At 49.5% G+C, this 26,982-nt stretch overlaps 13 non-coding genes across 13 annotated transcripts; all 13 read left to right on the top strand.

Moving 5' to 3' along the window:
* The first annotated feature begins 734 nt into the window (after positions 1 to 734).
* Trnaa-agc (transfer RNA alanine (anticodon AGC)) lies at positions 735 to 808 on the top strand. Its single transcript has one exon. It is a non-coding gene; the product is annotated as a tRNA-Ala (tRNA).
* A 1,514-nt stretch (positions 809 to 2,322) lies between these two features.
* On the top strand, positions 2,323 to 2,396 carry Trnaa-agc (transfer RNA alanine (anticodon AGC)). Its single transcript has one exon. It is a non-coding gene; the product is annotated as a tRNA-Ala (tRNA).
* Positions 2,397 to 3,910: 1,514 nt separating this feature from the next.
* On the top strand, positions 3,911 to 3,984 carry Trnaa-agc (transfer RNA alanine (anticodon AGC)). The gene has a single exon. It is a non-coding gene; the product is annotated as a tRNA-Ala (tRNA).
* A 1,514-nt stretch (positions 3,985 to 5,498) lies between these two features.
* Positions 5,499 to 5,572, top strand: Trnaa-agc (transfer RNA alanine (anticodon AGC)). Its single transcript has one exon. It is a non-coding gene; the product is annotated as a tRNA-Ala (tRNA).
* Positions 5,573 to 7,086: 1,514 nt separating this feature from the next.
* On the top strand, positions 7,087 to 7,160 carry Trnaa-agc (transfer RNA alanine (anticodon AGC)). The gene has a single exon. It is a non-coding gene; the product is annotated as a tRNA-Ala (tRNA).
* Positions 7,161 to 8,674: 1,514 nt separating this feature from the next.
* Trnaa-agc (transfer RNA alanine (anticodon AGC)) lies at positions 8,675 to 8,748 on the top strand. The gene has a single exon. It is a non-coding gene; the product is annotated as a tRNA-Ala (tRNA).
* A 1,514-nt stretch (positions 8,749 to 10,262) lies between these two features.
* Trnaa-agc (transfer RNA alanine (anticodon AGC)) lies at positions 10,263 to 10,336 on the top strand. Its single transcript has one exon. It is a non-coding gene; the product is annotated as a tRNA-Ala (tRNA).
* A 1,515-nt stretch (positions 10,337 to 11,851) lies between these two features.
* On the top strand, positions 11,852 to 11,925 carry Trnaa-agc (transfer RNA alanine (anticodon AGC)). Its single transcript has one exon. It is a non-coding gene; the product is annotated as a tRNA-Ala (tRNA).
* A 1,513-nt stretch (positions 11,926 to 13,438) lies between these two features.
* On the top strand, positions 13,439 to 13,512 carry Trnaa-agc (transfer RNA alanine (anticodon AGC)). The gene has a single exon. It is a non-coding gene; the product is annotated as a tRNA-Ala (tRNA).
* A 1,514-nt stretch (positions 13,513 to 15,026) lies between these two features.
* Trnaa-agc (transfer RNA alanine (anticodon AGC)) lies at positions 15,027 to 15,100 on the top strand. Its single transcript has one exon. It is a non-coding gene; the product is annotated as a tRNA-Ala (tRNA).
* A 1,513-nt stretch (positions 15,101 to 16,613) lies between these two features.
* Positions 16,614 to 16,687, top strand: Trnaa-agc (transfer RNA alanine (anticodon AGC)). Its single transcript has one exon. It is a non-coding gene; the product is annotated as a tRNA-Ala (tRNA).
* Positions 16,688 to 18,211: 1,524 nt separating this feature from the next.
* On the top strand, positions 18,212 to 18,285 carry Trnaa-agc (transfer RNA alanine (anticodon AGC)). Its single transcript has one exon. It is a non-coding gene; the product is annotated as a tRNA-Ala (tRNA).
* A 6,279-nt stretch (positions 18,286 to 24,564) lies between these two features.
* On the top strand, positions 24,565 to 24,638 carry Trnaa-agc (transfer RNA alanine (anticodon AGC)). The gene has a single exon. It is a non-coding gene; the product is annotated as a tRNA-Ala (tRNA).
* The last annotated feature ends 2,344 nt before the right edge of the window (positions 24,639 to 26,982 follow it).

The raw sequence follows: 26,982 nt of genomic DNA, 5'->3' as shown, positions 1-26,982 counted from the left end.
GTCGACAAGGAGTGAAATGGACCAATTTGTGACCGCCCTTTCAATTTAAGACGTTCAAAACAGACGGAATTTGCATTCGTAATACCAGAGCATCGAAACTACTAGGAACTCTTGTGTATATGAACGTGTCCGCGCCTTTGTATTCTGGTACCTTCGCCGCTACAAACCAACCAATCATCGTGTCCGTGCACATCAGAGTCGCAAAGAATGGAGAATAGCCAGGCTTGGTCGTGTGTGTAGCTGTAGCTCAGTTGGCAGATCGTTCGCTTAGCGTGTGAACGGTCTCGGGTTCAAGCCCCGGCTCCTCCATGTTTTGTGGTCAGTGCATGGTAAGTGTTGGTCGCGGCGAACATAAACGCACGCAAGAAGTTGCAAAACCAGCGTCACAGACTGATATGATGTATACTGTCTCAAGGAGAGCAAGTTGTAAGTGTGAGGACCGGCTGTTATCGTGGTGTCATCGTGTGCAGATCTGTCTTAGGTATCACGGCTTAACGTCATTGAAGTCTAGAGGTGGACAACACGTTCGTCTTACTCAGAGCGGTGTCTGAACTCTATTTTCGACGTTATGCGTGCCACTTTCATTGTGGCCAACTACGATTCGATACAGAATGCACGAAACCTGAAAGACACCCTCACTGATACATAGGGAGTAGTGTTTGTCTGCGGAATAATGGGAGTGCAAGGGTCTGTGACGTTGATATGACTGTATGTAGCACAACAAGTTATCGGGGGGTGGGCGTAGCTCAGATGGTAGAGCGCTCGCTTAGCGTGCGAGAGGTACTGGGATCGATACCCAGCGCCTCCAGAATTTTTAACACACCTACACGCGCACCTTGCCATGCAAGTGGAATAATTCCCAACCGGCAGAGGTGTGTAGGCAGATACAAGCGAACGATTAGCATCCACAATTGGCGAGCGTGCTTTTATTCGTGCGCAGGAAGCACCCTCCTCCCACACCTACACTTAATTTAGAAACAGTACAAATGTTCCCATAAGATTCTCAAGCCTACGTCGGAAAGATCTGCCTTGCGCCGATTTCACGTAAATCCCACTGCACGTTCCCATTCTTTGCGTCAGTCGGCTGCTACTGGTGTTGCTGGTTGTGACTGCTGATAACAGATGCCGTAGCAATCAATTCATGGAGTGAGTTGTATGTTTTGCGATAGTCTGTCTCTGACAAGGAAGCACAGGTGATATAGGTGCGAACACAGGAAGCTTGCAGCCCCTCGCTGCCTGCAGACACAGAGCAGCCACACTAGAAGAGCGGCCTAAGCCGTAGGCGAAATGTGCTCATTCGCTTTGGCGCGACGTCGAACTGTAAATAAGGCTGTCACTAGCGTGAGCGTTGCGTGAGCGTCGTGTAAAGTCGGAAAAGTCATCTGCATGGGTGATTGCCAAGTTTGGGGAGCGTTTCGTAGTACGATCAGTGCAATGGAGACGCGGAAACTTGTTGTGTCCCAGTGTTTTTCAGTTGGACGACAAGAGTTTTACACAGTAGCAAAGAGCGAGGCACTGAGTTGGCATGAACAATGGAGAGCACAATGGGGCTCGAGATGTGCTTGTTACCTCAGGTGCTGTGTGATTGTCGACAAGGAGTGAAATGGACCAATTTGTGACCGCCCTTTCAATTTAAGACGTTCAAAACAGACGGAATTTGCATTCGTAATACCAGAGCATCGAAACTACTAGGAACTCTTGTGTATATGAACGTGTCCGCGCCTTTGTATTCTGGTACCTTCGCCGCTACAAACCAACCAATCATCGTGTCCGTGCACATCAGAGTCGCAAAGAATGGAGAATAGCCAGGCTTGGTCGTGTGTGTAGCTGTAGCTCAGTTGGCAGATCGTTCGCTTAGCGTGTGAACGGTCTCGGGTTCAAGCCCCGGCTCCTCCATGTTTTGTGGTCAGTGCATGGTAAGTGTTGGTCGCGGCGAACATAAACGCACGCAAGAAGTTGCAAAACCAGCGTCACAGACTGATATGATGTATACTGTCACAAGGAGAGCAAGATGTAAGTGTGAGGACCGGCTGTTATCGTGGTGTCATCGTGTGCAGATCTGTCTTAGGTATCACGGCTTAACGTCATTGAAGTCTAGAGGTGGACAACACGTTCGTCTTACTCAGAGCGGTGTCTGAACTCTATTTTCGACGTTATGCGTGCCACTTTCATTGTGGCCAACTACGATTCGATACAGAATGCACGAAACCTGAAAGACACCCTCACTGATACATAGGGAGTAGTGTTTGTCTGCGGAATAATGGGAGTGCAAGGGTCTGTGACGTTGATATGACTGTATGTAGCACTACAAGTTATCGGGGGGGTGGGCGTAGCTCAGATGGTAGAGCGCTCGCTTAGCGTGCGAGAGGAACTGGGATCGATACCCAGCGCCTCCAGAATTTTTAACACACCTACACGCGCACCTTGCCATGCAAGTGGAATAATTCCCAACCGGCAGAGGTGTGTAGGCAGATACAAGCGAACGATTAGCATCCACAATTGGCGAGCGTGCTTTTATTCGTGCGCAGGAAGCACCCTCCTCCCACACCTACACTTAATTTAGAAACAGTACAAATGTTCCCATAAGATTCTCAAGCCTACGTCGGAAAGATCTGCCTTGCGCCGATTTCACGTAAATCCCACTGCACGTTCCCATTCTTTGCGTCAGTCGGCTGCTACTGGTGTTGCTGGTTGTGACTGCTGATAACAGATGCCGTAGCAATCAATTCATGGAGTGAGTTGTATGTTTTGCGATAGTCTGTCTCTGACAAGGAAGCACAGGTGATATAGGTGCGAACACAGGAAGCTTGCAGCCCCTCGCTGCCTGCAGACACAGAGCAGCCACACTAGAAGAGCGGCCTAAGCCGTAGGCGAAATGTGCTCATTCGCTTTGGCGCGACGTCGAACTGTAAATAAGGCTGTCACTAGCGTGAGCGTTGCGTGAGCGTCGTGTAAAGTCGGAAAAGTCATCTGCATGGGTGATTGCCAAGTTTGGGGAGCGTTTCGTAGTACGATCAGTGCAATGGAGACGCGGAAACTTGTTGTGTCCCAGTGTTTTTCAGTTGGACGACAAGAGTTTTACACAGTAGCAAAGAGCGAGGCACTGAGTTGGCATGAACAATGGAGAGCACAATGGGGCTCGAGATGTGCTTGTTACCTCAGGTGCTGTGTGATTGTCGACAAGGAGTGAAATGGACCAATTTGTGACCGCCCTTTCAATTTAAGACGTTCAAAACAGACGGAATTTGCATTCGTAATACCAGAGCATCGAAACTACTAGGAACTCTTGTGTATATGAACGTGTCCGCGCCTTTGTATTCTGGTACCTTCGCCGCTACAAACCAACCAATCATCGTGTCCGTGCACATCAGAGTCGCAAAGAATGGAGAATAGCCAGGCTTGGTCGTGTGTGTAGCTGTAGCTCAGTTGGCAGATCGTTCGCTTAGCGTGTGAACGGTCTCGGGTTCAAGCCCCGGCTCCTCCATGTTTTGTGGTCAGTGCATGGTAAGTGTTGGTCGCGGCGAACATAAACGCACGCAAGAAGTTGCAAAACCAGCGTCACAGACTGATATGATGTATACTGTCACAAGGAGAGCAAGATGTAAGTGTGAGGACCGGCTGTTATCGTGGTGTCATCGTGTGCAGATCTGTCTTAGGTATCACGGCTTAACGTCATTGAAGTCTAGAGGTGGACAACACGTTCGTCTTACTCAGAGCGGTGTCTGAACTCTATTTTCGACGTTATGCGTGCCACTTTCATTGTGGCCAACTACGATTCGATACAGAATGCACGAAACCTGAAAGACACCCTCACTGATACATAGGGAGTAGTGTTTGTCTGCGGAATAATGGGAGTGCAAGGGTCTGTGACGTTGATATGACTGTATGTAGCACTACAAGTTATCGGGGGGGTGGGCGTAGCTCAGATGGTAGAGCGCTCGCTTAGCGTGCGAGAGGAACTGGGATCGATACCCAGCGCCTCCAGAATTTTTAACACACCTACACGCGCACCTTGCCATGCAAGTGGAATAATTCCCAACCGGCAGAGGTGTGTAGGCAGATACAAGCGAACGATTAGCATCCACAATTGGCGAGCGTGCTTTTATTCGTGCGCAGGAAGCACCCTCCTCCCACACCTACACTTAATTTAGAAACAGTACAAATGTTCCCATAAGATTCTCAAGCCTACGTCGGAAAGATCTGCCTTGCGCCGATTTCACGTAAATCCCACTGCACGTTCCCATTCTTTGCGTCAGTCGGCTGCTACTGGTGTTGCTGGTTGTGACTGCTGATAACAGATGCCGTAGCAATCAATTCATGGAGTGAGTTGTATGTTTTGCGATAGTCTGTCTCTGACAAGGAAGCACAGGTGATATAGGTGCGAACACAGGAAGCTTGCAGCCCCTCGCTGCCTGCAGACACAGAGCAGCCACACTAGAAGAGCGGCCTAAGCCGTAGGCGAAATGTGCTCATTCGCTTTGGCGCGACGTCGAACTGTAAATAAGGCTGTCACTAGCGTGAGCGTTGCGTGAGCGTCGTGTAAAGTCGGAAAAGTCATCTGCATGGGTGATTGCCAAGTTTGGGGAGCGTTTCGTAGTACGATCAGTGCAATGGAGACGCGGAAACTTGTTGTGTCCCAGTGTTTTTCAGTTGGACGACAAGAGTTTTACACAGTAGCAAAGAGCGAGGCACTGAGTTGGCATGAACAATGGAGAGCACAATGGGGCTCGAGATGTGCTTGTTACCTCAGGTGCTGTGTGATTGTCGACAAGGAGTGAAATGGACCAATTTGTGACCGCCCTTTCAATTTAAGACGTTCAAAACAGACGGAATTTGCATTCGTAATACCAGAGCATCGAAACTACTAGGAACTCTTGTGTATATGAACGTGTCCGCGCCTTTGTATTCTGGTACCTTCGCCGCTACAAACCAACCAATCATCGTGTCCGTGCACATCAGAGTCGCAAAGAATGGAGAATAGCCAGGCTTGGTCGTGTGTGTAGCTGTAGCTCAGTTGGCAGATCGTTCGCTTAGCGTGTGAACGGTCTCGGGTTCAAGCCCCGGCTCCTCCATGTTTTGTGGTCAGTGCATGGTAAGTGTTGGTCGCGGCGAACATAAACGCACGCAAGAAGTTGCAAAACCAGCGTCACAGACTGATATGATGTATACTGTCACAAGGAGAGCAAGATGTAAGTGTGAGGACCGGCTGTTATCGTGGTGTCATCGTGTGCAGATCTGTCTTAGGTATCACGGCTTAACGTCATTGAAGTCTAGAGGTGGACAACACGTTCGTCTTACTCAGAGCGGTGTCTGAACTCTATTTTCGACGTTATGCGTGCCACTTTCATTGTGGCCAACTACGATTCGATACAGAATGCACGAAACCTGAAAGACACCCTCACTGATACATAGGGAGTAGTGTTTGTCTGCGGAATAATGGGAGTGCAAGGGTCTGTGACGTTGATATGACTGTATGTAGCACTACAAGTTATCGGGGGGGTGGGCGTAGCTCAGATGGTAGAGCGCTCGCTTAGCGTGCGAGAGGAACTGGGATCGATACCCAGCGCCTCCAGAATTTTTAACACACCTACACGCGCACCTTGCCATGCAAGTGGAATAATTCCCAACCGGCAGAGGTGTGTAGGCAGATACAAGCGAACGATTAGCATCCACAATTGGCGAGCGTGCTTTTATTCGTGCGCAGGAAGCACCCTCCTCCCACACCTACACTTAATTTAGAAACAGTACAAATGTTCCCATAAGATTCTCAAGCCTACGTCGGAAAGATCTGCCTTGCGCCGATTTCACGTAAATCCCACTGCACGTTCCCATTCTTTGCGTCAGTCGGCTGCTACTGGTGTTGCTGGTTGTGACTGCTGATAACAGATGCCGTAGCAATCAATTCATGGAGTGAGTTGTATGTTTTGCGATAGTCTGTCTCTGACAAGGAAGCACAGGTGATATAGGTGCGAACACAGGAAGCTTGCAGCCCCTCGCTGCCTGCAGACACAGAGCAGCCACACTAGAAGAGCGGCCTAAGCCGTAGGCGAAATGTGCTCATTCGCTTTGGCGCGACGTCGAACTGTAAATAAGGCTGTCACTAGCGTGAGCGTTGCGTGAGCGTCGTGTAAAGTCGGAAAAGTCATCTGCATGGGTGATTGCCAAGTTTGGGGAGCGTTTCGTAGTACGATCAGTGCAATGGAGACGCGGAAACTTGTTGTGTCCCAGTGTTTTTCAGTTGGACGACAAGAGTTTTACACAGTAGCAAAGAGCGAGGCACTGAGTTGGCATGAACAATGGAGAGCACAATGGGGCTCGAGATGTGCTTGTTACCTCAGGTGCTGTGTGATTGTCGACAAGGAGTGAAATGGACCAATTTGTGACCGCCCTTTCAATTTAAGACGTTCAAAACAGACGGAATTTGCATTCGTAATACCAGAGCATCGAAACTACTAGGAACTCTTGTGTATATGAACGTGTCCGCGCCTTTGTATTCTGGTACCTTCGCCGCTACAAACCAACCAATCATCGTGTCCGTGCACATCAGAGTCGCAAAGAATGGAGAATAGCCAGGCTTGGTCGTGTGTGTAGCTGTAGCTCAGTTGGCAGATCGTTCGCTTAGCGTGTGAACGGTCTCGGGTTCAAGCCCCGGCTCCTCCATGTTTTGTGGTCAGTGCATGGTAAGTGTTGGTCGCGGCGAACATAAACGCACGCAAGAAGTTGCAAAACCAGCGTCACAGACTGATATGATGTATACTGTCACAAGGAGAGCAAGATGTAAGTGTGAGGACCGGCTGTTATCGTGGTGTCATCGTGTGCAGATCTGTCTTAGGTATCACGGCTTAACGTCATTGAAGTCTAGAGGTGGACAACACGTTCGTCTTACTCAGAGCGGTGTCTGAACTCTATTTTCGACGTTATGCGTGCCACTTTCATTGTGGCCAACTACGATTCGATACAGAATGCACGAAACCTGAAAGACACCCTCACTGATACATAGGGAGTAGTGTTTGTCTGCGGAATAATGGGAGTGCAAGGGTCTGTGACGTTGATATGACTGTATGTAGCACTACAAGTTATCGGGGGGGTGGGCGTAGCTCAGATGGTAGAGCGCTCGCTTAGCGTGCGAGAGGAACTGGGATCGATACCCAGCGCCTCCAGAATTTTTAACACACCTACACGCGCACCTTGCCATGCAAGTGGAATAATTCCCAACCGGCAGAGGTGTGTAGGCAGATACAAGCGAACGATTAGCATCCACAATTGGCGAGCGTGCTTTTATTCGTGCGCAGGAAGCACCCTCCTCCCACACCTACACTTAATTTAGAAACAGTACAAATGTTCCCATAAGATTCTCAAGCCTACGTCGGAAAGATCTGCCTTGCGCCGATTTCACGTAAATCCCACTGCACGTTCCCATTCTTTGCGTCAGTCGGCTGCTACTGGTGTTGCTGGTTGTGACTGCTGATAACAGATGCCGTAGCAATCAATTCATGGAGTGAGTTGTATGTTTTGCGATAGTCTGTCTCTGACAAGGAAGCACAGGTGATATAGGTGCGAACACAGGAAGCTTGCAGCCCCTCGCTGCCTGCAGACACAGAGCAGCCACACTAGAAGAGCGGCCTAAGCCGTAGGCGAAATGTGCTCATTCGCTTTGGCGCGACGTCGAACTGTAAATAAGGCTGTCACTAGCGTGAGCGTTGCGTGAGCGTCGTGTAAAGTCGGAAAAGTCATCTGCATGGGTGATTGCCAAGTTTGGGGAGCGTTTCGTAGTACGATCAGTGCAATGGAGACGCGGAAACTTGTTGTGTCCCAGTGTTTTTCAGTTGGACGACAAGAGTTTTACACAGTAGCAAAGAGCGAGGCACTGAGTTGGCATGAACAATGGAGAGCACAATGGGGCTCGAGATGTGCTTGTTACCTCAGGTGCTGTGTGATTGTCGACAAGGAGTGAAATGGACCAATTTGTGACCGCCCTTTCAATTTAAGACGTTCAAAACAGACGGAATTTGCATTCGTAATACCAGAGCATCGAAACTACTAGGAACTCTTGTGTATATGAACGTGTCCGCGCCTTTGTATTCTGGTACCTTCGCCGCTACAAACCAACCAATCATCGTGTCCGTGCACATCAGAGTCGCAAAGAATGGAGAATAGCCAGGCTTGGTCGTGTGTGTAGCTGTAGCTCAGTTGGCAGATCGTTCGCTTAGCGTGTGAACGGTCTCGGGTTCAAGCCCCGGCTCCTCCATGTTTTGTGGTCAGTGCATGGTAAGTGTTGGTCGCGGCGAACATAAACGCACGCAAGAAGTTGCAAAACCAGCGTCACAGACTGATATGATGTATACTGTCACAAGGAGAGCAAGATGTAAGTGTGAGGACCGGCTGTTATCGTGGTGTCATCGTGTGCAGATCTGTCTTAGGTATCACGGCTTAACGTCATTGAAGTCTAGAGGTGGACAACACGTTCGTCTTACTCAGAGCGGTGTCTGAACTCTATTTTCGACGTTATGCGTGCCACTTTCATTGTGGCCAACTACGATTCGATACAGAATGCACGAAACCTGAAAGACACCCTCACTGATACATAGGGAGTAGTGTTTGTCTGCGGAATAATGGGAGTGCAAGGGTCTGTGACGTTGATATGACTGTATGTAGCACTACAAGTTATCGGGGGGGTGGGCGTAGCTCAGATGGTAGAGCGCTCGCTTAGCGTGCGAGAGGAACTGGGATCGATACCCAGCGCCTCCAGAATTTTTAACACACCTACACGCGCACCTTGCCATGCAAGTGGAATAATTCCCAACCGGCAGAGGTGTGTAGGCAGATACAAGCGAACGATTAGCATCCACAATTGGCGAGCGTGCTTTTATTCGTGCGCAGGAAGCACCCTCCTCCCACACCTACACTTAATTTAGAAACAGTACAAATGTTCCCATAAGATTCTCAAGCCTACGTCGGAAAGATCTGCCTTGCGCCGATTTCACGTAAATCCCACTGCACGTTCCCATTCTTTGCGTCAGTCGGCTGCTACTGGTGTTGCTGGTTGTGACTGCTGATAACAGATGCCGTAGCAATCAATTCATGGAGTGAGTTGTATGTTTTGCGATAGTCTGTCTCTGACAAGGAAGCACAGGTGATATAGGTGCGAACACAGGAAGCTTGCAGCCCCTCGCTGCCTGCAGACACAGAGCAGCCACACTAGAAGAGCGGCCTAAGCCGTAGGCGAAATGTGCTCATTCGCTTTGGCGCGACGTCGAACTGTAAATAAGGCTGTCACTAGCGTGAGCGTTGCGTGAGCGTCGTGTAAAGTCGGAAAAGTCATCTGCATGGGTGATTGCCAAGTTTGGGGAGCGTTTCGTAGTACGATCAGTGCAATGGAGACGCGGAAACTTGTTGTGTCCCAGTGTTTTTCAGTTGGACGACAAGAGTTTTACACAGTAGCAAAGAGCGAGGCACTGAGTTGGCATGAACAATGGAGAGCACAATGGGGCTCGAGATGTGCTTGTTACCTCAGGTGCTGTGTGATTGTCGACAAGGAGTGAAATGGACCAATTTGTGACCGCCCTTTCAATTTAAGACGTTCAAAACAGACGGAATTTGCATTCGTAATACCAGAGCATCGAAACTACTAGGAACTCTTGTGTATATGAACGTGTCCGCGCCTTTGTATTCTGGTACCTTCGCCGCTACAAACCAACCAATCATCGTGTCCGTGCACATCAGAGTCGCAAAGAATGGAGAATAGCCAGGCTTGGTCGTGTGTGTAGCTGTAGCTCAGTTGGCAGATCGTTCGCTTAGCGTGTGAACGGTCTCGGGTTCAAGCCCCGGCTCCTCCATGTTTTGTGGTCAGTGCATGGTAAGTGTTGGTCGCGGCGAACATAAACGCACGCAAGAAGTTGCAAAACCAGCGTCACAGACTGATATGATGTATACTGTCACAAGGAGAGCAAGATGTAAGTGTGAGGACCGGCTGTTATCGTGGTGTCATCGTGTGCAGATCTGTCTTAGGTATCACGGCTTAACGTCATTGAAGTCTAGAGGTGGACAACACGTTCGTCTTACTCAGAGCGGTGTCTGAACTCTATTTTCGACGTTATGCGTGCCACTTTCATTGTGGCCAACTACGATTCGATACAGAATGCACGAAACCTGAAAGACACCCTCACTGATACATAGGGAGTAGTGTTTGTCTGCGGAATAATGGGAGTGCAAGGGTCTGTGACGTTGATATGACTGTATGTAGCACTACAAGTTATCGGGGGGGTGGGCGTAGCTCAGATGGTAGAGCGCTCGCTTAGCGTGCGAGAGGAACTGGGATCGATACCCAGCGCCTCCAGAATTTTTAACACACCTACACGCGCACCTTGCCATGCAAGTGGAATAATTCCCAACCGGCAGAGGTGTGTAGGCAGATACAAGCGAACGATTAGCATCCACAATTGGCGAGCGTGCTTTTATTCGTGCGCAGGAAGCACCCTCCTCCCACACCTACACTTAATTTAGAAACAGTACAAATGTTCCCATAAGATTCTCAAGCCTACGTCGGAAAGATCTGCCTTGCGCCGATTTCACGTAAATCCCACTGCACGTTCCCATTCTTTGCGTCAGTCGGCTGCTACTGGTGTTGCTGGTTGTGACTGCTGATAACAGATGCCGTAGCAATCAATTCATGGAGTGAGTTGTATGTTTTGCGATAGTCTGTCTCTGACAAGGAAGCACAGGTGATATAGGTGCGAACACAGGAAGCTTGCAGCCCCTCGCTGCCTGCAGACACAGAGCAGCCACACTAGAAGAGCGGCCTAAGCCGTAGGCGAAATGTGCTCATTCGCTTTGGCGCGACGTCGAACTGTAAATAAGGCTGTCACTAGCGTGAGCGTTGCGTGAGCGTCGTGTAAAGTCGGAAAAGTCATCTGCATGGGTGATTGCCAAGTTTGGGGAGCGTTTCGTAGTACGATCAGTGCAATGGAGACGCGGAAACTTGTTGTGTCCCAGTGTTTTTCAGTTGGACGACAAGAGTTTTACACAGTAGCAAAGAGCGAGGCACTGAGTTGGCATGAACAATGGAGAGCACAATGGGGCTCGAGATGTGCTTGTTACCTCAGGTGCTGTGTGATTGTCGACAAGGAGTGAAATGGACCAATTTGTGACCGCCCTTTCAATTTAAGACGTTCAAAACAGACGGAATTTGCATTCGTAATACCAGAGCATCGAAACTACTAGGAACTCTTGTGTATATGAACGTGTCCGCGCCTTTGTATTCTGGTACCTTCGCCGCTACAAAACCAACCAATCATCGTGTCCGTGCACATCAGAGTCGCAAAGAATGGAGAATAGCCAGGCTTGGTCGTGTGTGTAGCTGTAGCTCAGTTGGCAGATCGTTCGCTTAGCGTGTGAACGGTCTCGGGTTCAAGCCCCGGCTCCTCCATGTTTTGTGGTCAGTGCATGGTAAGTGTTGGTCGCGGCGAACATAAACGCACGCAAGAAGTTGCAAAACCAGCGTCACAGACTGATATGATGTATACTGTCACAAGGAGAGCAAGATGTAAGTGTGAGGACCGGCTGTTTATCGTGGTGTCATCGTGTGCAGATCTGTCTTAGGTATCACGGCTTAACGTCATTGAAGTCTAGAGGTGGACAACACGTCGTCTTACTCAGAGCGGTGTCTGAACTCTATTTTCGACGTTATGCGTGCCACTTTCATTGTGGCCAACTACGATTCGATACAGAATGCACGAAACCTGAAAGACACCCTCACTGATACATAGGGAGTAGTGTTTGTCTGCGGAATAATGGGAGTGCAAGGGTCTGTGACGTTGATATGACTGTATGTAGCACTACAAGTTATCGGGGGGGTGGGCGTAGCTCAGATGGTAGAGCGCTCGCTTAGCGTGCGAGAGGAACTGGGATCGATACCCAGCGCCTCCAGAATTTTTAACACACCTACACGCGCACCTTGCCATGCAAGTGGAATAATTCCCAACCGGCAGAGGTGTGTAGGCAGATACAAGCGAACGATTAGCATCCACAATTGGCGAGCGTGCTTTTATTCGTGCGCAGGAAGCACCCTCCTCCCACACCTACACTAATTTAGAAACAGTACAAATGTTCCCATAAGATTCTCAAGCCTACGTCGGAAAGATCTGCCTTGCGCCGATTTCACGTAAATCCCACTGCACGTTCCCATTCTTTGCGTCAGTCGGCTGCTACTGGTGTTGCTGGTTGTGACTGCTGATAACAGATGCCGTAGCAATCAATTCATGGAGTGAGTTGTATGTTTTGCGATAGTCTGTCTCTGACAAGGAAGCACAGGTGATATAGGTGCGAACACAGGAAGCTTGCAGCCCCTCGCTGCCTGCAGACACAGAGCAGCCACACTAGAAGAGCGGCCTAAGCCGTAGGCGAAATGTGCTCATTCGCTTTGGCGCGACGTCGAACTGTAAATAAGGCTGTCACTAGCGTGAGCGTTGCGTGAGCGTCGTGTAAAGTCGGAAAAGTCATCTGCATGGGTGATTGCCAAGTTTGGGGAGCGTTTCGTAGTACGATCAGTGCAATGGAGACGCGGAAACTTGTTGTGTCCCAGTGTTTTTCAGTTGGACGACAAGAGTTTTACACAGTAGCAAAGAGCGAGGCACTGAGTTGGCATGAACAATGGAGAGCACAATGGGGCTCGAGATGTGCTTGTTACCTCAGGTGCTGTGTGATTGTCGACAAGGAGTGAAATGGACCAATTTGTGACCGCCCTTTCAATTTAAGACGTTCAAAACAGACGGAATTTGCATTCGTAATACCAGAGCATCGAAACTACTAGGAACTCTTGTGTATATGAACGTGTCCGCGCCTTTGTATTCTGGTACCTTCGCCGCTACAAACCAACCAATCATCGTGTCCGTGCACATCAGAGTCGCAAAGAATGGAGAATAGCCAGGCTTGGTCGTGTGTGTAGCTGTAGCTCAGTTGGCAGATCGTTCGCTTAGCGTGTGAACGGTCTCGGGTTCAAGCCCCGGCTCCTCCATGTTTTGTGGTCAGTGCATGGTAAGTGTTGGTCGCGGCGAACACGCGATCTAGTGTGAAGTTGCAAAACCAGCGTCACAGACTGATATGATGTATACTGTCACAAGGAGAGCAAGATGTAAGTGTGAGGACCGGCTGTTATCGTGGTGTCATCGTGTGCAGATCTGTCTTAGGTATCACGGCTTAACGTCATTGAAGTCTAGAGGTGGACAACACGTTCGTCTTACTCAGAGCGGTGTCTGAACTCTATTTTCGACGTTATGCGTGCCACTTTCATTGTGGCCAACTACGATTCGATACAGAATGCACGAAACCTGAAAGACACCCTCACTGATACATAGGGAGTAGTGTTTGTCTGCGGAATAATGGGAGTGCAAGGGTCTGTGACGTTGATATGACTGTATGTAGCACTACAAGTTATCGGGGGGGTGGGCGTAGCTCAGATGGTAGAGCGCTCGCTTAGCGTGCGAGAGGAACTGGGATCGATACCCAGCGCCTCCAGAATTTTTAACACACCTACACGCGCACCTTGCCATGCAAGTGGAATAATTCCCAACCGGCAGAGGTGTGTAGGCAGATACAAGCGAACGATTAGCATCCACAATTGGCGAGCGTGCTTTTATTCGTGCGCAGGAAGCACCCTCCTCCCACACCTACACTTAATTTAGAAACAGTACAAATGTTCCCATAAGATTCTCAAGCCTACGTCGGAAAGATCTGCCTTGCGCCGATTTCACGTAAATCCCACTGCACGTTCCCATTCTTTGCGTCAGTCGGCTGCTACTGGTGTTGCTGGTTGTGACTGCTGATAACAGATGCCGTAGCAATCAATTCATGGAGTGAGTTGTATGTTTTGCGATAGTCTGTCTCTGACAAGGAAGCACAGGTGATATAGGTGCGAACACAGGAAGCTTGCAGCCCCTCGCTGCCTGCAGACACAGAGCAGCCACACTAGAAGAGCGGCCTAAGCCGTAGGCGAAATGTGCTCATTCGCTTTGGCGCGACGTCGAACTGTAAATAAGGCTGTCACTAGCGTGAGCGTTGCGTGAGCGTCGTGTAAAGTCGGAAAAGTCATCTGCATGGGTGATTGCCAAGTTTGGGGAGCGTTTCGTAGTACGATCAGTGCAATGGAGACGCGGAAACTTGTTGTGTCCCAGTGTTTTTCAGTTGGACGACAAGAGTTTTACACAGTAGCAAAGAGCGAGGCACTGAGTTGGCATGAACAATGGAGAGCACAATGGGGCTCGAGATGTGCTTGTTACCTCAGGTGCTGTGTGATTGTCGACAAGGAGTGAAATGGACCAATTTGTGACCGCCCTTTCAATTTAAGACGTTCAAAACAGACGGAATTTGCATTCGTAATACCAGAGCATCGAAACTACTAGGAACTCTTGTGTATATGAACGTGTCCGCGCCTTTGTATTCTGGTACCTTCGCCGCTACAAACCAACCAATCATCGTGTCCGTGCACATCAGAGTCGCAAAGAATGGAGAATAGCCAGGCTTGGTCGTGTGTGTAGCTGTAGCTCAGTTGGCAGATCGTTCGCTTAGCGTGTGAACGGTCTCGGGTTCAAGCCCCGGCTCCTCCATGTTTTGTGGTCAGTGCATGGTAAGTGTTGGTCGCGGCGAACATAAACGCACGCAAGAAGTTGCAAAACCAGCGTCACAGACTGATATGATGTATACTGTCACAAGGAGAGCAAGATGTAAGTGTGAGGACCGGCTGTTATCGTGGTGTCATCGTGTGCAGATCTGTCTTAGGTATCACGGCTTAACGTCATTGAAGTCTAGAGGTGGACAACACGTTCGTCTTACTCAGAGCGGTGTCTGAACTCTATTTTCGACGTTATGCGTGCCACTTTCATTGTGGCCAACTACGATTCGATACAGAATGCACGAAACCTGAAAGACACCCTCACTGATACATAGGGAGTAGTGTTTGTCTGCGGAATAATGGGAGTGCAAGGGTCTGTGACGTTGATATGACTGTATGTAGCACTACAAGTTATCGGGGGGGTGGGCGTAGCTCAGATGGTAGAGCGCTCGCTTAGCGTGCGAGAGGAACTGGGATCGATACCCAGCGCCTCCAGAATTTTTAACACACCTACACGCGCACCTTGCCATGCAAGTGGAATAATTCCCAACCGGCAGAGGTGTGTAGGCAGATACAAGCGAACGATTAGCATCCACAATTGGCGAGCGTGCTTTTATTCGTGCGCAGGAAGCACCCTCCTCCCACACCTACACTTAATTTAGAAACAGTACAAATGTTCCCATAAGATTCTCAAGCCTACGTCGGAAAGATCTGCCTTGCGCCGATTTCACGTAAATCCCACTGCACGTTCCCATTCTTTGCGTCAGTCGGCTGCTACTGGTGTTGCTGGTTGTGACTGCTGATAACAGATGCCGTAGCAATCAATTCATGGAGTGAGTTGTATGTTTTGCGATAGTCTGTCTCTGACAAGGAAGCACAGGTGATATAGGTGCGAACACAGGAAGCTTGCAGCCCCTCGCTGCCTGCAGACACAGAGCAGCCACACTAGAAGAGCGGCCTAAGCCGTAGGCGAAATGTGCTCATTCGCTTTGGCGCGACGTCGAACTGTAAATAAGGCTGTCACTAGCGTGAGCGTTGCGTGAGCGTCGTGTAAAGTCGGAAAAGTCATCTGCATGGGTGATTGCCAAGTTTGGGGAGCGTTTCGTAGTACGATCAGTGCAATGGAGACGCGGAAACTTGTTGTGTCCCAGTGTTTTTCAGTTGGACGACAAGAGTTTTACACAGTAGCAAAGAGCGAGGCACTGAGTTGGCATGAACAATGGAGAGCACAATGGGGCTCGAGATGTGCTTGTTACCTCAGGTGCTGTGTGATTGTCGACAAGGAGTGAAATGGACCAATTTGTGACCGCCCTTTCAATTTAAGACGTTCAAAACAGACGGAATTTGCATTCGTAATACCAGAGCATCGAAACTACTAGGAACTCTTGTGTATATGAACGTGTCCGCGCCTTTGTATTCTGGTACCTTCGCCGCTACAAACCAACCAATCATCGTGTCCGTGCACATCAGAGTCGCAAAGAATGGAGAATAGCCAGGCTTGGTCGTGTGTGTAGCTGTAGCTCAGTTGGCAGATCGTTCGCTTAGCGTGTGAACGGTCTCGGGTTCAAGCCCCGGCTCCTCCATGTTTTGTGGTCAGTGCATGGTAAGTGTTGGTCGCGGCGAACATAAACGCACGCAAGAAGTTGCAAAACCAGCGTCACAGACTGATATGATGTATACTGTCTCAAGGAGAGCAAGATGTAAGTGTGAGGACCGGCTGTTATCGTGGTGTCATCGTGTGCAGATCTGTCTTAGGTATCACGGCTTAACGTCATTGAAGTCTAGAGGTGGACAACACGTTCGTCTTACTCAGAGCGGTGTCTTAACTCTATTTTCGACGTTATGCGTGCCACTTTCATTGTGGCCAACTACGATTCGATACAGAATGCACGAAACCTGAAAGACACCCTCACTGATACATAGGGAGTAGTGTTTGTCTGCGGAATAATGGGAGTGCAAGGGTCTGTGACGTTGATATGACTGTATGTAGCACTACAAGTTATCGGGGGGTGGGCGTAGCTCAGATGGTAGAGCGCTCGCTTAGCGTGCGAGAGGTACTGGGATCGATACCCAGCGCCTCCAGAATTTTTAACACACCTACACGCGCACCTTGCCATGCAAGTGGAATAATTCCCAACCGGCAGAGGTGTGTAGGCAGATACAAGCGAACGATTAGCATCCACAATTGGCGAGCGTGCTTTTATTCGTGCGCAGGAAGCACCCTCCTCCCACACCTACACTTAATTTAGAAACAGTACAAATGTTCCCATAAGATTCTCAAGCCTACGTCGGAAAGATCTGCCTTGCGCCGATTTCACGTAAATCCCACTGCACGTTCCCATTCTTTGCGTCAGTCGTCTGCTACTGGTGTTGCTGGTTGTGACTGCTGATAACAGATGCCGTAGCAATCAATTCATGGAGTGAGTTGTATGTTTTGCGATAGTCTGTCTCTGACAAGGAAGCACAGGTGATATAGGTGCGAACACAGGAAGCTTGCAGCCCCTCGCTGCCTGCAGACACAGAGCAGCCACACTAGAAGAGCGGCCTAAGCCGTAGGCGAAATGTGCTCATTCGCTTTGGCGCGACGTCGAACTGTAAATAAGGCTGTCACTAGCGTGAGCGTTGCGTGAGCGTCGTGTAAAGTCGGAAAAGTCATCTGCATGGGTGATTGCCAAGTTTGGGGAGCGTTTCGTAGTACGATCAGTGCAATGGAGACGCGGAAACTTGTTGTGTCCCAGTGTTTTTCAGTTGGACGACAAGAGTTTTACACAGTAGCAAAGAGCGAGGCACTGAGTTGGCATGAACAATGGAGAGCACAATGGGGCTCGAGATGTGCTTGTTACCTCAGGTGCTGTGTGATTGTCGACAAGGAGTGAAATGGACCAATTTGTGACCGCCCTTTCAATTTAAGACGTTCAAAACAGACGGAATTTGCATTCGTAATACCAGAGCATCGAAACTACTAGGAACTCTTGTGTATATGAACGTGTCCGCGCCTTTGTATTCTGGTACCTTCGCCGCTACAAACCAACCAATCATCGTGTCCGTGCACATCAGAGTCGCAAAGAATGGAGAATAGCCAGGCTTGGTCGTGTGTGTAGCTGTAGCTCAGTTGGCAGATCGTTCGCTTAGCGTGTGAACGGTCTCGGGTTCAAGCCCCGGCTCCTCCATGTTTTGTGGTCAGTGCATGGTAAGTGTTGGTCGCGGCGAACATAAACGCACGCAAGAAGTTGCAAAACCAGCGTCACAGACTGATATGATGTATACTGTCTCAAGGAGAGCAAGATGTAAGTGTGAGGACCGGCTGTTATCGTGGTGTCATCGTGTGCAGATCTGTCTTAGGTATCACGGCTTAACGTCATTGAAGTCTAGAGGTGGACAACACGTTCGTCTTACTCAGAGCGGTGTCTGAACTCTATTTTCGACGTTATGCGTGCCACTTTCATTGTGGCCAACTACGATTCGATACAGAATGCACGAAACCTGAAAGACACCCTCACTGATACATAGGGAGTAGTGTTTGTCTGCGGAATAATGGGCGTGCAAGGGTCTGTGACGTTGATATGACTGTATGTAGCACTACAAGTTATCGGGGGGGGGGGGGGGGGTGGGCGTAGCTCAGATGGTAGAGCGCTCGCTTAGCGTGCGAGAGGTACTGGGATCGATACCCAGCGCCTCCAGAATTTTTAACACACCTACACGCGCACCTTGCCATGCAAGTGGAATAATTCCCAACCGGCAGAGGTGTGTAGGCAGATACAAGCGAACGATTAGCATCCACAATTGGCGAGCGTGCTTTTATTCGTGCGCAGGAAGCACCCTCCTCCCACACCTACACTTAATTTAGAAACAGTACAAATGTTCCCATAAGATTCTCAAGCCTACGTCGGAAAGATCTGCCTTGCGCCGATTTCACGTAAATCCCACTGCACGTTCCCATTCTTTGCGTCAGTCGGCTGCTACTGGTGTTGCTGGTTGTGACTGCTGATAACAGATGCCGTAGCAATCAATTCATGGAGTGAGTTGTATGTTTTGCGATAGTCTGTCTCTGACAAGGAAGCACAGGTGATATAGGTGCGAACACAGGAAGCTTGCAGCCCCTCGCTGCCTGCAGACACAGAGCAGCCACACTAGAAGAGCGGCCTAAGCCGTAGGCGAAATGTGCTCATTCGCTTTGGCGCGACGTCGAACTGTAAATAAGGCTGTCACTAGCGTGAGCGTTGCGTGAGCGTCGTGTAAAGTCGGAAAAGTCATCTGCATGGGTGATTGCCAAGTTTGGGGAGCGTTTCGTAGTACGATCAGTGCAATGGAGACGCGGAAACTTGTTGTGTCCCAGTGTTTTTCAGTTGGACGACAAGAATTTTACACAGTAGCAAAGAGCGAGGCACTGAGTTGGCATGAACAATGGAGAGCACAATGGGGCTCGAGATGTGCTTGTTACCTCAGGTGCTGTGTGATTGTCGACAAGGAGTGAAATGGACCAATTTGTGACCGCCCTTTCAATTTAAGACGTTCAAAACAGACGGAATTTGCATTCATAATACCAGAGCATCGAAACTACTTGGAACTCTTGTGTATATGAACGTGTCCGCGCCTTTGTATTCTGGTACCTTCGGCGCTACAAACCAACCAACCATCGTGTCCGTGCACATCAGAGTCGCAAAGAATGGAGAATAGCCAGGCTTGGTCGTGTGTGTAGCTGTAGCTCAGTTGGCAGATCGTTCGCTTAGCGTGTGAACGGTCTCGGGTTCAAGCCCCGGCTCCTCCATGTTTTGTGGTCAGTGTATGGTAAGTGTTGGTCGCGGCGAACATAAACGCACGCAAGAAGTTGCAAAACCAGCGTCACAGACTGATATGATGTATACTGTCATAAGGAGAGCAAGATGTAAGTGTGAGGACCGGCTGTTATCGTGGTGTCATCGAGTGCAGATCTGTCTTAGGTATCACGGCTTAACGTCATTGAAGTCTAGAGGTGGACAACACGTTCGTCTTACTCAGAGCGGTGTCTGAACTCTATTTTCGACGTTATGCGTGCCACTTTCATTGTGGCCAACTACGATTCGATACAGAATGCACGAAACCTGAAAGACACCCTCACTGATACATAGAGAGTAGTGTTTGTCTGCGGAATAATGGGAGTGCAAGGGTCTGTGACGTTGATATGACTGTATGTAGCACTACTAGTTATCGGGGGGGTGGGCGTAGCTCAGATGATAGAGCGCTCGCTTAGCGTGCGAGAGGTACTGGGATCTATACCCAGCGCCTCCAGAATTTTTAACACACCTACATGCGCACCTTGCCATGCAAGTGGAATAATTCCCAACCGGCAGAGGTGTGTAGGCAGATACAAGCGAACGATTAGCATCCACAATTGGCGAGCGTGCTTTTATTCGTGCGCAGGAAGCACCCTCCTCCCACACCTACACTTAATTTAGAAACAGTACAAATGTTCCCATAAGATTCTCAAGCCTACGTCGGAAAGATCTGCCTTGCGCCGATTTCACGTAAATCCCACTGCACGTTCCCATTCTTTGCGTCAGTAGGCTGCTACTGGTGTTGCTGGTTGTGACTGCTGATAACAGATGCCGTAGCAATCAATTCATGGAGTGAGTTGTATGTTTTGCGATAGTCTGTCTCTGACAAGGAAGCACAGGTGATATAGGTGCGAACACAGGAAGCTTGCAGCCCCTCGCTGCCTGCAGACACAGAGCAGCCACACTAGAAGAGCGGCCTAAGCCGTAGGCGAAATGGGCTCATTCGCTTTGGCGCGACGTCGAACTGTAAATAAGGCTGTCACTAGCGTGAGCGTTGCGTGAGCGTCGTGTAAAGTCGGAACAGTCATCTGCATGGGTGATTGCCAAGTTTGGGGAGCGTTTCGTAGTACGATCAGTGCAATGGAGACGCGGAAACTTGTTGTGTCCCAGTGTTTTTCAGTTGGACGACAAGAGTTTTACACAGTAGCAAAGAGCGAGGCACTGAGTTGGCATGAACAATGGAGAGCACAATGGGGCTCGAGATGTGCTTGTTACCTCAGGTGCTGTGTGATTGTCGACAAGGAGTGAAATGGACCAATTTGTGACCGCCCTTTCAATTTAAGACGTTCAAAACAGACGGAATTTGCATTCATAATACCAGAGCATCGAAACTACTTGGAACTCTTGTGTATATGAACGTGTCCGCGCCTTTGTATTCTGGTACCTTCGGCGCTACAAACCAACCAACCATCGTGTCCGTGCACATCAGAGTCGCAAAGAATGGAGAATAGCCAGGCTTGGTCGTGTGTGTAGCTGTAGCTCAGTTGGCAGATCGTTCGCTTAGCGTGTGAACGGTCTCGGGTTCAAGCCCCGGCTCCTCCATGTTTTGTGGTCAGTGTATGGTAAGTGTTGGTCGCGGCGAACATAAACGCACGCAAGAAGTTGCAAAACCAGCGTCACAGACTGATATGATGTATACTGTCATAAGGAGAGCAAGATGTAAGTGTGAGGACCGGCTGTTATCGTGGTGTCATCGAGTGCAGATCTGTCTTAGGTATCACGGCTTAACGTCATTGAAGTCTAGAGGTGGACAACACGTTCGTCTTACTCAGAGCGGTGTCTGAACTCTATTTTCGACGTTATGCGTGCCACTTTCATTGTGGCCAACTACGATTCGATACAGAATGCACGAAACCTGAAAGACACCCTCACTGATACATAGAGAGTAGTGTTTGTCTGCGGAATAATGGGAGTGCAAGGGTCTGTGACGTTGATATGACTGTATGTAGCACTACTAGTTATCGGGGGGGTGGGCGTAGCTCAGATGATAGAGCGCTCGCTTAGCGTGCGAGAGGTACTGGGATCTATACCCAGCGCCTCCAGAATTTTTAACACACCTACATGCGCACCTTGCCATGCAAGTGGAATAATTCCCAACCGGCAGAGGTGTGTAGGCAGATACAAGCGAACGATTAGCATCCACAATTGGCGAGCGTGCTTTTATTCGTGCGCAGGAAGCACCCTCCTCCCACACCTACACTTAATTTAGAAACAGTACAAATGTTCCCATAAGATTCTCAAGCCTACGTCGGAAAGATCTGCCTTGCGCCGATTTCACGTAAATCCCACTGCACGTTCCCATTCTTTGCGTCAGTAGGCTGCTACTGGTGTTGCTGGTTGTGACTGCTGATAACAGATGCCGTAGCAATCAATTCATGGAGTGAGTTGTATGTTTTGCGATAGTCTGTCTCTGACAAGGAAGCACAGGTGATATAGGTGCGAACACAGGAAGCTTGCAGCCCCTCGCTGCCTGCAGACACAGAGCAGCCACACTAGAAGAGCGGCCTAAGCCGTAGGCGAAATGGGCTCATTCGCTTTGGCGCGACGTCGAACTGTAAATAAGGCTGTCACTAGCGTGAGCGTTGCGTGAGCGTCGTGTAAAGTCGGAACAGTCATCTGCATGGGTGATTGCCAAGTTTGGGGAGCGTTTCGTAGTACGATCAGTGCAATGGAGACGCGGAAACTTGTTGTGTCCCAGTGTTTTTCAGTTGGACGACAAGAGTTTTACACAGTAGCAAAGAGCGAGGCACTGAGTTGGCATGAACAATGGAGAGCACAATGGGGCTCGAGATGTGCTTGTTACCTCAGGTGCTGTGTGATTGTCGACAAGGAGTGAAATGGACCAATTTGTGACCGCCCTTTCAATTTAAGACGTTCAAAACAGACGGAATTTGCATTCGTAATACCAGAGCATCGAAACTACTAGGAACTCTTGTGTATATGAACGTGTCCGCGCCTTTGTATTCTGGTACCTTCGCCGCTACAAACCAACCAACCATCGTGTCCGTGCACATCAGAGTCGCAAAGAATGGAGAATAGCCAGGCTTGGTCGTGTGTGTAGCTGTAGCTCAGTTGGCAGATCGTTCGCTTAGCGTGTGAACGGTCTCGGGTTCAAGCCCCGGCTCCTCCATGTTTTGTGGTCAGTGCATGGTAAGTGTTGGTCGCGGCGAACATAAACGCACGCAAGAAGTTGCAAAACCAGCGTCACAGACTGATATGATGTATACTGTCATAAGGAGAGCAAGATGTAAGTGTGAGGACCGGCTGTTATCGTGGTGTCATCGAGTGCGGATCTGTCTTAGGTATCACGGCTTAACGTCATTGAAGTCTAGAGGTGGACAACACGTTCGTCTTACTCAGAGCGGTGTCTGAACTCTATTTTCGACGTTATGCGTGCCACTTTCATTGTGGCCAACTACGATTCGATACAGAATGCACGAAACCTGAAAGACACCCTCACTGATACATAGAGAGTAGTGTTTGTCTGCGGAATAATGGGAGTGCAAGGGTCTGTGACGTTGATATGACTGTATGTAGCACTACAAGTTATCGGGGGGGTGGGCGTAGCTCAGATGGTAGAGCGCTCGCTTAGCGTGCGGGAGGTACTGGGATCGATACCCAGCGCCTCCAGAATTTTTAACACACCTACACGCGCACCTTGCCATGCAAGTGGAATAATTCCCAACCGGCAGAGGTGTGTAGGCAGATACAAGCGAACGATTAGCATCCACAATTGGCGAGCGTGCTTTTATTCGTGCGCAGGAAGCACCCTCCTCCCACACCTACACTTAATTTAGAAACAGTACAAATGTTCCCATAAGATTCTCAAGCCTACGTCGGAAAGATCTGCCTTGCGCCGATTTCATGTAAATCCCACTGCACGTTCCCATTCTTTGCGTCAGTCGGCTGCTACTGGTGTTGCTGGTTGTGACTGCTGATAACAGATGCCGTAGCAATCAATTCATGGAGTGAGTTGTATGTTTTGCGATAGTCTGTCTCTGACAAGGAAGCACAGGTGATATAGGTGCGAACACAGGAAGCTTGCAGCCCCTCGCTGCCTGCAGACACAGAGCAGCCACACTAGAAGAGCGGCCTAAGCCGTAGGCGAAATGTGCTCATTCGCTTTGGCGCGACGTCGAACTGTAAATAAGGCTGTCACTAGCGTGAGCGTTGCGTGAGCGTCGTGTAAAGTCGGAAAAGTCATCTGCATGGGTGATTGCCAAGTTTGGGGAGCGTTTCGTAGTACGATCAGTGCAATGGAGACGCGGAAACTTGTTGTGTCCCAGTGTTTTTCAGTTGGACGACAAGAGTTTTACACAGTAGCAAAGAGCGAGGCACTGAGTTGGCATGAACAATGGAGAGCACAATGGGGCTCGAGATGTGCTTGTTACCTCAGGTGCTGTGTGATTGTCGACAAGGAGTGAAATGGACCAATTTGTGACCGCCCTTTCAATTTAAGACGTTCAAAACAGACGGAATTTGCATTCATAATACCAGAGCATCGAAACTACTAGGAACTCTTGTGTATATGAACGTGTCCGCGCCTTTGTACTCTGGTACCTTCGCCGCTACAAACCAACCAACCATCGTGTCCGTGCACATCAGAGTCGCAAAGAATGGAGAATAGCCAGGCTTGGTCGTGTGTGTAGCTGTAGCTCAGTTGGCAGATCGTTCGCTTAGCGTGTGAACGGTCTCGGGTTCAAGCCCCGGCTCCTCCATGTTTTGTGGTCAGTGTATGGGTAAGTGTTGGTCGCGGCGAACATAAACGCACGCAAGAAGTTGCAAAACCAGCGTCACAGACTGATATGATGTATACTGTCATAAGGAGAGCAAGATGTAAGTGTGAGGACCGGCTGTTATCGTGGTGTCATCGAGTGCAGATCTGTCTTAGGTATCACGGCTTAACGTCATTGAAGTCTAGAGGTGGACAACACGTTCGTCTTACTCAGAGCGGTGTCTGAACTCTATTTTCGACGTTATGCGTGCCACTTTCATTGTGGCCAACTACGATTCGATACAGAATGCACGAAACCTGAAAGACACCCTCACTGATACATAGAGAGTAGTGTTTGTCTGCGGAATAATGGGAGTGCAAGGGTCTGTGACGTTGATATGACTGTATGTAGCACTACTAGTTATCGGGGGGGTGGGCGTAGCTCAGATGATAGAGCGCTCGCTTAGCGTGCGAGAGGTCCTGGGATCGATACCCAGCGCCTCCAGAATTTTTAACACACCTACATGCGCACCTTGCCATGCAAGTGGAATAATTCCCAACCGGCAGAGGTGTGTAGGCAGATACAAGCGAACGATTAGCATCCACAATTGGCGAGCGTGCTTTTATTCGTGCGCAGGAAGCACCCTCCTCCCACACCTACACTTAATTTAGAAACAGTACAAATGTTCCCATAAGATTCTCAAGCCTACGTCGGAAAGATCTGCCTTGCGCCGATTTCACGTAAATCCCACTGCACGTTCCCATTCTTTGCGTCAGTAGGCTGCTACTGGTGTTGCTGGTTGTGACTGCTGATAACAGATGCCGTAGCAATCAATTCATGGAGTGAGTTGTATGTTTTGCGATAGTCTGTCTCTGACAAGGAAGCACAGGTGATATAGGTGCGAACACAGGAAGCTTGCAGCCCCTCGCTGCCTGCAGACACAGAGCAGCCACACTAGAAGAGCGGCCTAAGCCGTAGGCGAAATGGGCTCATTCGCTTTGGCGCGACGTCGAACTGTAAATAAGGCTGTCACTAGCGTGAGCGTTGCGTGAGCGTCGTGTAAAGTCGGAACAGTCATCTGCATGGGTGATTGCCAAGTTTGGGGAGCGTTTCGTAGTACGATCAGTGCAATGGAGACGCGGAAACTTGTTGTGTCCCAGTGTTTTTCAGTTGGACGACAAGAGTTTTACACAGTAGCAAAGAGAGAGGCACTGAGTTGGCATGAACAATGGAGAGCACAATGGGGCTCGAGATGTGCTTGTTACCTCAGGTGCTGTGTGATTGTCGACAAGGAGTGAAATGGACCAATTTGTGACCGCCCTTTCAATTTAAGACGTTCAAAACAGACGGAATCTGCATTCATAATACCAGAGCATCGAAACTACTAGGAACTCTTGTGTATATGAACGTGTCCGCGCCTTTGTATTCTGGTACCTTCGCCGCTACAAACCAACCAACCATCGTGTCCGTGCACATCAGAGTCGCAAAGAATGGAGAATAGCCAGGCTTGGTCGTGTGTGTAGCTGTAGCTCAGTTGGCAGATCGTTCGCTTAGCGTGTGAACGGTCTCGGGTTCAAGCCCCGGCTCCTCCATGTTTTGTGGTCAGTGTATGGTAAGTGTTGGTCGCGGCGAACATAAACGCACGCAAGAAGTTGCAAAACCAGCGTCACAGACTGATATGATGTATACTGTCATAAGGAGAGCAAGATGTAAGTGTGAGGACCGGCTGTTATCGTGGTGTCATCGAGTGCAGATCTGTCTTAGGTATCACGGCTTAACGTCATTGAAGTCTAGAGGTGGACAACACGTTCGTCTTACTCAGAGCGGTGTCTGAACTCTATTTTCGACGTTATGCGTGCCACTTTCATTGTGGCCAACTACGATTCGATACAGAATGCACGAAACCTGAAAGACACCCTCACTGATACATAGAGAGTAGTGTCTGTCTGCGGAATAATGGGAGTGCAAGGGTCTGTGACGTTGATATGACTGTATGTAGCACTACTAGTTATCGGGGGGGTGGGCGTAGCTCAGATGATAGAGCGCTCGCTTAGCGTGCGAGAGGTACTGGGATCGATACCCAGCGCCTCCAGAATTTTTAACACACCTACATGCGCACCTTGCCATGCAAGTGGAATAATTCCCAACCGGCAGAGGTGTGTAGGCAGATACAAGCGAACGATTAGCATCCACAATTGGCGAGCGTGCTTTTATTCGTGCGCAGGAAGCACCCTCCTCCCACACCTACACTTAATTTAGAAACAGTACAAATGTTCCCATAAGATTCTCAAGCCTACGTCGGAAAGATCTGCCTTGCGCCGATTTCACGTAAATCCCACTGCACGTTCCCATTCTTTGCGTCAGTAGGCTGCTACTGGTGTTGCTGGTTGTGACTGCTGATAACAGATGCCGTAGCAATCAATTCATGGAGTGAGTTGTATGTTTTGCGATAGTCTGTCTCTGACAAGGAAGCACAGGTGATATAGGTGCGAACACAGGAAGCTTGCAGCCCCTCGCTGCTGCAGACACAGAGCAGCCACACTAGAAGAGCGGCCTAAGCCGTAGGCGAAATGGGCTCATTCGCTTTGGCGCGACGTCGAACTGTAAATAAGGCTGTCACTAGCGTGAGCGTTGCGTGAGCGTCGTGTAAAGTCGGAACAGTCATCTGCATGGGTGATTGCCAAGTTTGGGGAGCGTTTCGTAGTACGATCAGTGCAATGGAGACGCGGAAACTTGTTGTGTCCCAGTGTTTTTCAGTTGGACGACAAGAGTTTTACACAGTAGCAAAGAGCGAGGCACTGAGTTGGCATGAACAATGGAGAGCACAATGGGGCTCGAGATGTGCTTG

The sequence above is a fragment of the Schistocerca gregaria genome, chromosome 11, assembly GCF_023897955.1.
Source record: "Schistocerca gregaria isolate iqSchGreg1 chromosome 11, iqSchGreg1.2, whole genome shotgun sequence".
NCBI classification, from domain to species: Eukaryota; Metazoa; Arthropoda; class Insecta; order Orthoptera; family Acrididae; genus Schistocerca; species Schistocerca gregaria.
This window is presented reverse-complemented; position numbering and strand designations above follow the sequence as displayed.